General features: G+C 43.9%; 1 long non-coding RNA gene across 1 annotated transcript in view; it reads right to left on the reverse strand.

The window, feature by feature from the left end:
* Nucleotides 1-377: 377 nt before the first annotated feature.
* LOC144805577 (uncharacterized) overlaps nt 378-12,333 on the reverse strand; it is a 95,257-nt gene continuing 83,301 nt past the window's right edge. Inside the window, exon 5 of the long non-coding RNA XR_013605546.1 lies at nt 378-1,637. This is a non-coding gene — a long non-coding RNA (uncharacterized LOC144805577). The remainder of the gene's footprint in view (nt 1,638-12,333) is intronic.

Genomic DNA, 12,333 nt, shown 5'->3' on the forward strand with positions numbered 1-12,333 from the left:
TTGTTTGTAACAAAACCTTTTCTGGCATTCAGAGCACTGATAAGGTTTTTCCCCAGTGTGGGTCCTTATATGTACAGTAAGGTCTCTTTTGTCACTGAAATATTTCTGGCATTCAGAGCACTGATAAGGTTTTTCCCCATGGTGGATTCTCATATGCTCAGTGAGATGAGATTTACGGCTGTAACTTTTGTGGCACACTGAGCACTGAGAGTGGTTTTTCCCAGTGTGCATTCTCTCAAATTCAGTGAGATGAGATTTATGGCCGAATCTTTTTTGGCACAGGTAACTTTTTTCCCCAACTTGGGTTACTTTGCTTTGATTGAGGCAAGTTTTAACACTGAATTTGTTCTCACAGCCCGTGTTTTTATAAGGTTTATTCCTAGAGTTAATATCTCTACATTTAGTTTCCTCTTGCTTATATGCCACGGTAAGAGTGAACCCGATTTTAGAGTCGGGCTTGTTTAGATAATGTTCAGCATTTACCTTTACAAGAAATTGTGTGTAATCTTCTTAACACTTAAATTGAGCAAAATATGTCTGGAAGCAGCCCTGTAACACCTGTCGTAATGTTTCTAGCAAATAACAGTCTTTTGGTTATAACCTCTCCGGCAGCAACTTATTTTGTGACTGAAGTTTTTCTCAAATCTATTTGTATAGGTTCTTAACAATGCAGTGATAAGGTGTTAGTCTGATATTTAATGATTAAACTGAGAAGTACCTTTTTGCACTGGCATAATGGCAGTAACTGAGAACATTAGAACATGCACAGTAATATTGTGTCTCACCAGTCGCAGAACATCAGTTCCTTTTACCCTTTCTATGTTTGGTGGAAGGTTAAGGATTGTAGTTCTGAAGACGAGGATTTATTTACATTACCTATAGCGCAATGGTGCTCATTTAATCCATTTTTATATTTAACAGTTTTACATATCACTCCTGCACAACAGATAATGTTGAGGCGATTTACATAGAATTACAGAACAGTACACAATAAAAAGGAAACAATCTGAGATGGTCATGAACACAATAAAGTGGTGAATTTTTAAGGTTTTCGCCAGAGTGAGCAGAGGGGGTCGTGGTGTTGTATCCCAAGGTAGATAGTCTCAAACTTGCGTAACTGGTTAAAAACGGTTGTTGAACAAAGGTGATTTTCCAATCTTTTGGTTGTTAGCGTGTCAGCTTCGGAGTCTTCTTTCAGTGTCGTTTCTTTGATGGTCTGCAGAAGAAACCTTTTGTTATATCTTTCTTTTATGCAGTGTGTGCTTCCACTCTGGTATTACATGATGCTTTAGATCATGCGTGCTTTAGATGAACGTTATTCTGTCATGCTGCGGCAATTTGTCTTTCTGATACTATTTCAGATGAGGATGTTGTGATTGGTCTTTCTGGCATTATTTCTGATGCTGTGTGGACAGATATGACTTTGCTCTGGGTTAATGAAATGCAAAATTAGAGACTTCACTTACATGTATAGTACCTTCCTCAGCTCCCACTTCCTCGCCACACCAAGATTTTAGAAATTGTTTAAACTTAGAATGCTGGATGTCAATCAGTTTTTCAAAATAAACCTTCTTATGGCACTAACATTCAGTTGGCTGGTGCTAAATCTTGCTTTCTTCGTCCATAATTTCAATCACCTATAGTATTAAAATTAAATAGTTAATACATGTAAATCTCCCCAAAAATAATTTACAAGCCATATCAATGCAGAATTGCAGAATTCTGAAAGTGTTGAGCTGTTTTTCAGACAGAGCAGAGTGTGGAATGGTAGCCTGAGAGTACTTGGATCTATGAGTGAGGATTTGTAGAATTTCCAACATTTTATTAAGCTCAGAAAGGATAAATGTACCCTATGGACATGTAACATAGAATCCCAAAAGCAGACATTAAAGTCATATGGACTGGCAACAAAAAGATATTTAAAATAGAATACTATTAATTAATTTTAATGTAGATTTCTAGGATGGGAATTTCCCCTCCACGGACAACAGGCGTTTCCCCCGCCCTGAGTTACCACCTACTTGTATCTGGTATCCTGACTTTTGAGCTCTGGCCTCTGCCGCACGCAAGTCTATTGTGTGTTGCGGGGACTAATCCTAGACCTATCCCTCAACTATGGTCCACAGTATGAATCAAGGGCAATGAAATTAAGGAATACTTTCACGTGTGCATTTTATTCCACCTGATTATCAGTTGTTAGGCTTTTCTGCACCTGGATTTACCGGACAGAAAAATTAGACTGAAAAGACCCACAAGACTCTGGGTGGAGCAGAAGCAGCCAAGACTTATGCTGTTTTTTTACTAACTGGGGGAAACACACAATTCTTCCCTCTGTTAGAAAATGCTTTCCTCTTCCCTACCCTGCTTCACCCATCTCCCCCCAACCAACCACATGCATATATCTACCACCTGCTTAAAACAAGTGGTAAATAAAAGCAGAAAAACACTATAAATAGTGAATGGCATATGGTTTGACAGGGAGAAGAATCTGTTCCTCGTGGCAACTCCCCAGTCCATGGCATCAAACTTGTAACTGCACGTTACTGAGTTAAATCTACCACAAAACAATTACATAAGATGTTTCTGCCACCCCTGTACTATGCAACTTCTAACAAGGGACTAAGAGATCTTGGACCGGTCCTGTGACCTGGAGGGTCACAGCAAGTGTGCCCTCATTTAAGGCAGAGGACTGTCATGGGTTTAACAGCTAGAGCGGTGATGGCAATGCATCCTGTTGTAAGGATCAATAGCCTGATGAGATCTTTGTCAGTGGAGTGGCTTTCTACTGACACACCCATGTTATGCTCCATTTCTATACCTGTGCCCAGACTTTGCAATAACATCAAGTGCATGTTTAGGGTGTTGGTGTGCATAGCATAAATGCAATGTGAGGGTGCGACAGAGTAAACTGCATCACCTGCCTGCCAGTCGTGTAAACAAGTGGGACCATATATCCCTCTTTTATACCCTAGTTCAAAGTCCTCTGTTACCAAGGAATAATGTGCTCTACAAAGTACTCAGGTGCCTGCTGTGGCACCAGGGATGGTGTCAGCCTGACAGTTTATATAAGTTGAGGGGACATAATCTGCAGGGAAGGGAGTTTGACTATCCAGCAGGAGGACAACGCTGTCCTGGAAGAAGCAAGGTCCAACACATCCCCGTTATCTGTAGGGCAGGCCGGAAAGCCATCCAGCAGGACCAGCTAGTCTGAGGGACCCCGTCCCGCCAAGACTCTCCCAACAGTTGAAGGCAGAAAATAAAACTCTACAACATGATTGTTGAGGCCCAGTAGGACGATTGTGTGCTGCCAACCGTCCCGTTCAAGGTTGCATTTGCCAAATTCCTAACACAACAGAGTCTGATTCTACTGACTTCCTGTAGAGCCTGTGTTGGGCTTTTAGCTGCTGAATTTCTGACTACTCTGTGTCAGAGGCCCATGAAGGACTACAACTACTCGAGTGTCGAACACCCTGTCTGAGCTTACGCCTGTGGTCCAGCCAGCCACAGTATGGGCTCAATTGCTGATGGTCGGGCCTCCAGAGGGGCTGCACTTACCGACAGGCCAGGTGTGACTGCTACCTTGGAACTGCTGATCTTCAGGCAACTGCAAACGAAAGGCAGAGTGGGTGCCCTACAGAATGCAGCCCTACATCCAGGGCAAAAGGGATCCACAAAAGCCTGTTGGTGGGTCACTGCTCTCTCGAGTGTTCGGGCATGCCATTTAAGTGCCGGGAAACAGGAAAGAGACCCAGACAAGACTGACTCATCCTGTGAAAGGGTAAGATGCTTATGACACAGCATACAGGAATGGGGGTGACTGGAGTGACAGAACTGACACTATACTATATTCATGATACTCCTAAATGCCCTTAGAGGGGAAGAGGGGATCAGAATCGGATGCACCTGTCTGCAGCACATGGTAGTCTGGCATGCCTGCACTATCTTTTCACCCAGACACTCCATAAAGATGATTTTAGAGCTGCTACACACATATAAGTGGGAATCACAGACCATTCGCCGGTGGAGGTGCGACTCGATGGTCCGGTTTTGGACTTCATGCTATCCCCAAGGGTTGATCCGTGATATTTAAAAGACAAGACATTCAAAGCTCGTATGAGAGATGGAGCAGAATTCTACTTTAAGGAGAACGGGCGGGCTGTTGAATCAGCTTGCGTGCTATAGGATGAATTCAAGCCAGTGATCCTTGAGGACACTGACAACAAGGGGACGGAAATACTGGGAGAGACTTCCTGAAAGACCTGACCCTGCCAATGCTAACGAATGAGGACCAAGATGCACTAGCCCAAGACCTGACAGTAGACTAAATAAATAAGACAATAAGAACCTTGCAAACAGGGCAAGCAACAGGGCCTAATGAGCTCTCCTTAGAATTATATAAAAGCATGATGGATAAAATCAGAGAGTGCCTCCAGAGTAGGTTTCAGACTGCCTGAAAATAAGGGTGTCTCCCAGAGGACCAAAGAACGCCAGAGGTGGTGTTCATCCCAAAAAAGGACGAACCAGCAACTGAGTTTGGGTCTCATAGACCTATCTCCCTTCTTAATTTTGAGACTAGGGTCCTTGCGTTGGGGGGGGCGCTAGAGGGCGCACTGCGGGATGGCTGGCTGAAACGGCAGCTCCGCCGGATGGACGACTAATCACGCTATATCTCTACTATTCCACAACCGAATCCTCTATTGGCAAGCATGATCCGAGAGCGGAAAGCGCAGGGAATCTAATGACGGCTCCCAGGCAGCAAATCTATTGATATCTGAGGAGCAGCGGCCTTCGGAGGACCCGCGAACGTGACGGCGGGATCCGGGTAAGATGGCGCCCACCTCCTAACGGCCTGATCATCGCCCTTGTCACCTTGCGGATGCTGTCCACGGCTGTGCCCGAGAACGCCGCTGTTATGCCGGCTGCAGATGCCACGCAGTTGTTCGTGTTGACCGGCTGCAATGAAGCATAATTTTAAAGACGAATGGTTTACTCTGTATGGCGCGACAAGATGGCGGCGCCCATAGAGTCATAACGTAACGGACCATGTAAACCCGGGGGTGGTCCAGTATCCCATTTCGCGCTTACCGAGAATGCGGGGGCACAACTAGCGGACACACAGGCGTTGGACTCCTGCGCCACTTCAACGCTGCACGGGAAATTATTCCATCACAGATACCACCCGTGTGTCCCAACTGAGCGCCATTGCGAGCTGTACTGGTAAAATGGCGGCGTACCTCGAGGCGAATCTATGAGGTACTGCTCCAAGAAACTGCGTACCTGCAAGTATTTAAAAAAATCCGAGCGAGGTACTTTAAATTTAGTCTGTAAATAATCAAAAGTGACTATCTGCTTCCCCTGAAAAAAATCTCCCAGCCTACAAATTCCGGACCGCTCCCATTTCCTCATCACATTATCCCTAAATACCACTGGAAAAAGGAAACAATTGTGAAAATGTGTATAAAAGTTTAAATTATGACATAAAGCTATTCTCCTCTTTATCTTATTTCGAATGCTGCTATCATTATCTTAAACCTTATTTTTATTATAATAACTTGGTTCCATTATGCGAACTAAACATTGCTTCGCCTCTTTGCCCATCGCCATCTCGTATATGGATGGTGTGGCAAATTCTTCCGTTGGATCTTCCTGAAAGAATAAAGGTCCCATATATTTCAAAAGAGATACCCAGTGGTACAGACGAAAGTTAGGTACACTCCAGCCTCCTTTCAGCCTCGGTAACGTCACCATTTAAGTGCTCTCCTCGATCTATGATAATTCCATAAGAACCTAGAGCACATTCTTTCAATACGAGAAAAAAACAGTTGGTATAAGTAAAGGAATAGTACGGAAAATATATCGAAATTTTGGAAAAATGAGCATCTTTAAAACATTAGTATGTCCATATAATGATAGATGTATATTGTTAATCCTTTCTAAAGTCCGATTTGCAGAGGCGATAGTTGGATTCAAATTTAGATGTACTATCTCTTCTACCTTAGGAGAGATTTTGATACCCAGATAGACAGCATCTGTTTCAAATGACATATCACTGGGTCAACCTGCTTCTGAATGAATCAGTTGAGTTTTATTAATGTTTAGTTTATATCCTGAATACTTCCCAAAGTTTTCCTCAGCTGAGATTATTCCGGGGAGGGCAGTTCTTATATTAGATGTAGTAATCGCGATATCATCCGCGTATGCCAGTACCTTATATGGTTTATTAGATATCATGACAGGGTCTATTTCGGGATTATTTTCTAGGTACTTTAAAAATGGATCCATACATAAGCCAAACAGCAAAGGGGAACAAGGGCAACCTTGTCTTGTTCCCCTAGCTATTGTGATGTTACCGGATAATTTACCAGAAATACGGATAGCAGCCCTTGTCCGTGCTTATAAAGCCTGCACTGAAGTGATAAATTCTTGTGGGAATCCCTTCCATGCCAGTACCGTCCACAAAAAACGCCATGTAACCCTGTCAAATGCTTTTTCTGCATCTAACAGGGCTATCGCTACGGAGGAATTTGTGACCTGTGACCAGTCTAGCATGGAGAAGATCCTTTTGACATGATCTGTTGTGTCTCTCTGTTTAATAAACCTGTGTTGATTTTTTGAGACCAGGCTCGGCATAAAATCATTAAGCCTGTTAGCAAGCAGCTTGGAATAGATCTTACTGTCAGTATTTAATAAAGATATAGGTCTATAAGACCCCATTTCCGGGTCTTTTTTACCTTTCTTTAAGAATAATACAATTATTGCCTCCAGCCAGGAATCAGGAGGATTACCTATGAAAGCTTGTTGAAAGACAAACTTCAGTATACTCCTGAAGGTTCGGTAAAATTCCAATGGAATATTATCGGGCCCCATCGCCTTGCCTAGTAAGGCACACTAAATTTCTTCCCCTACTATGGGAGCAGACAATAGAGCTTTCTGCACATCCGAGAGGTCTTGAGATTGTATATCCTTCAGAAAATTCCCTTCTCCCTGCCGCGAGGGTGCTACCTCAGTTGCACTATACAGAGATTGGTAAAGCTGCGGAAGGCTTCTAGAACCCCTCCTTTGTGTCTTGTAATACACCATTTTGATCAATAATTTTGGTAATATCATTAAAAACGGCCTTCTGCCTAAGTCTAATAGCCAAAGTCCGGCCCGTCCTCTCACTGAATTCATAAGAATCCTCTCTATGCTGTAGATATTTCTGCGCTATTTGGTCGGCTAGATTAGCATAGGCTGACGCTCTTTTTATCGTAAGATCTCTCTGAGTAATGCTTGAATCCAAACCCTGCCTAATAGTATTGGCTGTGTATGAATGTACGGGTTGTACCCAACAGTAGTTACTGGAACCTGGGTAGACTAAGTGATAAAAGGAAGGGGTTCCAGCTTAATAGGACAGTTTGTAAAAGAATTTCAATCATTTATTTACACAGACACTGGATCCGTCCACATTGTTTTAATCACAATGGGGAAAAATGATACATATCATATATTTAGACAATCAATGAATATAATGAACAGTGCCCCGGTTAGGGAGGGGGGAGTGAGTGATATCAAGTGAGGAAAAGGTGATGGGGAGTGAATATCGTGAGAGAATAATCAATCAATTGAAAGTAAGCCATTGAACTGTTACATATTCTGTACAAAAAAGACTTATACGTTCAAAATTGCTGTATTTACAAATAACATACTCCACATAGATTCAAATAAATGAAGAGTTAGGACATGGAGTTGTCATAGAGAGCAAACAGGTTGTCGATGTTTCGACCCCTAAATAGTTGCAGGTAATTCTTATTATCCTTGCCGTGGGGTCTTCATCAGGACGGGTGGTGGGGGCAGGTAAACTATTTAATATATACATTTGGTTAGTTGACTGACAAAGGATGTGTGTGATAACATCATCTATTGAGAATAGCGACACAATTGATTGCTTAAGTGGGCAGTACGGAGCATGGAAATATAGAGACAATGATCCAAATTACAATTGATTCGGGCCAAAACGTGGCAATGAATCAGAAATTAATTAATCAGGTATCGCTGATTCGAATATCAAAGAGTTTTATTATGAGGTTATATACATCAAATTAAAAATGTTGAATGTGGCAACTAGGAGCGGCGCGAAGAAACTGGCAACATGTTGGAACAGGTGGGCAGGACAACTACAAACAAGAAACCATTACCTGTATCATGAATGGATACGGTATCTTGATGAGGAACCTCTTTATGCCGGTTTCTGAAAGGAGCATTTAATAGTCAAAATATTACAAAAACGTGGCTACATTCTGCACGTATTATCAGCATGTTGATTTAACAGCATGATGTAAATGTAGCGAAAACACTACGGGAAAGAATTAATAAGGGAGAGGGACTCACCAGGATCAAGCGTTCATGACGCCTACCTCGGCGGTAAATAAGTTGGTTGGACGATGTACAGCAGTCTTTGTCAAGTACTAGGAATGAAAAGAAAAGAAAGAAAGCACGTTAGTGCCGGCTGACCGCAGAAGCTGAATCTGTATCTACGAGTCATTAGTACCAGCACTCGTGGTGCCCGTGGTTCAAAAGGGAAGTAGGCGGCGGGGGTGTGCCTCGCATCTGCTAGCCTACGGGGGTGGTGTGCCCACCGAACTCACCAGATGCCGAATCAATCGGGTGCATTGACGTTCAACTCCGCAATGGCAATGGCGGGTCAGTCTTCCTGGTTAGGTTTGTTTCCATGGGAATATGGTCACGTGGTCAGAACTTGGTTGGCTAAAAATAGATGAAAGACTACCCGGCCACGCGTTTTACTCAAACTGGATGAAAGACTAAATGGCCAAGCGTTTCAGCGTTATCATGGTGACTGAAACGCATGCGAGAAAGAACCATTCGTGTAAGGTTAACAGTAATTTAGTGCGATTATTAGTAAGGAGGTAATGAGACTCAGAAGAGGAATTTATGATGGCTTAATATTCCAATTACCAGTGGAGAGTTATATATGAGTAAAAATATATATAGTACCAATCTGCCAAAGACATTATTCCACACATTGAAATACACGCCTTGAGAAAAAATATAGTGTCAAATTGCCAAAGATATTATTCCACATATTAGTGTCCAAGCACTTAGAAAGATTAAAAATCAATTAGAAATAAGGGTAGAGGCATAGCTCTCACATTCTTACATACATTAGTATCCAGTAATTTGAAATTACGATCATTTAGAGAAATTGCGGACTCAGGTGGAGGCGTACCTCTCACATGAGGGTATAGGCCTTTGACTCCCAACATGACTACCATGATCGAGATGAAGAGTACACAGTGCCAACATCAATGATTTAAAACGCATGGCAGTAGGAGTGAGTGCGGCGTACCTCTCACATGAGGGTATAAGCCTCTCACGTAGGACCCCTGTGAAGATAGACAGTAATCAGATCCATACCTTATACATGTGTTGGAGTTGTGGCTAAAATAAGGGGTTCCTCATACGGATAAGAGAGGATAAAGCCTGCGTGAATGTATGTACATTGAATAGGGATGGAGCTGTTGGCATCTGATTGAGTGGGACGTGCCTCTCACATGAGTGTATAGGTCAAATCAGTCTGATTTCCGTAGTGGGCCGCTCAAAGCAGAGTCGCCAGTTGAGAGAAAGAACTGTCATATTCATTAAGTCCCATTTCTATGGAGTTAAAGAAGAACATCCATTTTAACTCGCGGATGTTGAGAATGTTAGAAATGTTCCCTCCACGTGGACCCAGGACTACTCTTTCAATCACTACCCATTTGAAACTGTCTGGCAAGTGAGATGTTGTAGTGAAGTGCTCAACTAAGGGCGCCCCTGGTACCTGGCACCTGATTCTGCTCATATGCTGCAACATTTGTGTTTTAATTTTTTGTTGGGTCTGTCCTATGTAGATGAGTTGACAAGGACAGACTATGGCGTACACAACGTTGGTCGAATTGCAGTTTGTGTGTGTTTTGAGACGTACTCGCTTGTTGTGGAATATGAATTCCTTAGTTTGAATAGTTGATTCGCATGCCTTGCAGCTGCCACATCTGAAATGTCCAACTACGGGTGGTAGATTCCATAGAGTCGTCACAGTGGGGTCCTCCGGGGTTGTTAGGAAGGAGCGTACCACCTGATCTTTAACACTTTTTGCTTTTTTGAATGCTTGTAAAGGTTTGGCTGGTTGTTCAATGTCATCAGATATTAAGTCCCAGTGGTGATTTATTATTTGTCTGATTTTGTTACTTTTTGTGTTGAACGTAGTGACACATACGATCCTGTTGTCAGATGAATCTTGGTTACTTTTAGGAGTCAATAGTTCCTCTCACGGGTAAAACCAAGCTCTTTTTCGTGATCGCTTAATTAGGCGTCTGGGGTAGCCTCTTTGGGTCAGGCGATTGGAGAGTTCTTCTGATTCCGTGAAGTAGTCGTCCTTGTTTGAGCAGTTCCTGCGGATACGCAGGAATTGCCCAAAGGGCAGATTGTCCCGGAGGGCTCTGGGATGGTGGCTCTGATAGTGTAGGAGCGAATTCCTCTCGGCCGGTTTGCGATAAAGTTTGGTGGACAGTTTACCCGATTCCTCATATATACTGAGATCCAAGAAATTGACCGTATGGGTATCAGATTCGATGGTGAATTTAAGAAACTCTGATTGCCCATTCAGCCAGACGAAGAAGGCATTTAGTTCTTCCAAAAGTCCGTGCCAGACGATGAGGATGTCGTCGATATATCTCATCCAGAGACTGAGATGGTTTCTGAATGGATTGACGTGATACAAAATGGTGTCTGCCTCAAAAGCCGCCATATATAGAATGGCCACATCAGGTGCAAATGGAGCTCCCATCGCCACTCCCGATGTCTGGATGTAAAATTTATTCCTGAATACGAAAAAGTTTTTGGTCATGGCAATTCGTAGCAGGGCCACTATGAATTCAGTGGGTCTTTGATATTCGAATCAGCGATACCTGATTAATTAATTTCTGATTCATTGCCACGTTTTGGCCCGAATCAATTGTAATTTGGTTCATTGTCTCTATATTTCCATGCTCCCTACTGCCCACTTAAGCAATTAATTGTGTCGCTATTCTCAATAGATGATGTTATCACACACATCCTTTGTCAGTCAACTAACCAAATGTATATATTAAATAGGTTACCTGCCCCCACCACCCGTCCTGATGAAGACCCCACGGCAAGGATAATAAGAATTACCTGCAACTATTTAGGGGTCGAAACGTCGACAACCTGTTTGCTCTCTATGACAACTCCATGTCCTAACTCTTCATTTATTTGAATCTATGTGGAGTATGTTATTTGTAAATACAGCAATTTTGAACGTATAAGTCTTTTTTGTACAGAATATGTAACAGTTCAATGGCTTACTTTCAATTGATTGATTATTCTCTCACGATATTCACTCCCCATCACCTTTTCCTCACTTGATATCACTCACTCCCCCCTCCCTAACCGGGGCACTGTTCATTATATTCATTGATTGTCTAAATATATGATATGTATCATTTTTAGGTTTCGCTGGAGGGCGGAGCTCTTAGCTCCGCCTCCAGAGAAATCTCTTGATTTTAGTAAGGACTCTGGAATACGCCCCCCTGTCCCATTGGCTAGCTCCATAAATGGAGGCTAGCCATTGGAACAGAGATCTGTCCGTCAAGGCCGGACCAGATTCGGGGGCGTTCCCGAGATTTTTTCCCAGGGCGGAGTTACGTTTTTTCCGTTCCCTCCCCTTTCACTGATGCGCTGTCCATTTCCGCCCCCCCCTCGCTGTCCTGTGCACGTTTCCCGCCGTCCGTGTCCTCTCCCGCCGTCCGTGTCCTCTCCCGCCCCCTCCCGCCGTCTGTGTCCTCTCCCGCCCCCTCCCGCCGTCCGTGTCCACTCCCGCCCCCTCCCGCCGTCCGTGTCCACTCCCGCCCCCTCCCGCCCCCTCCCGCCGTCCGTGTCCACTCCCGCCCCCTCCCGCCGTCCGTGTCCACTCCCGCCCCCTCCCGCCGTCCGTTCCACAGGTTCCTCAGGTTCGAGGGCAGAGCGTTCCAAGGATGTGACAGGTGAGCACAACTGTAACCAATTAAAGGCCGGGCTGTCGGGAGGCGCCAGGCTGCCATCTGAAGAGAGCTGTCGTGACTCGGGGTCTCAGAACCTCCTGCGCGAGCTGCCTCCACACCATTAGCAGGACACGCGCCGCTTTGAAACTCTCACAGTTAATTCGTTGGCTCGCCCACCTCCATTGTTATTTAATTATCATTGGATTTCGAGTGACATCCTGGAACGTTCTCTCTCTCCAAACAATCCTCCTTCCTCTAACTCCTATCGCCGCTTTAAAAGAGCAGGACTGCCGTTGCCCTT

Source organism: Lissotriton helveticus, assembly GCF_964261635.1.
Source record: "Lissotriton helveticus chromosome 1_1 unlocalized genomic scaffold, aLisHel1.1 SUPER_1_unloc_15, whole genome shotgun sequence".
NCBI lineage: Eukaryota > Metazoa > Chordata > Amphibia > Caudata > Salamandridae > Lissotriton > Lissotriton helveticus.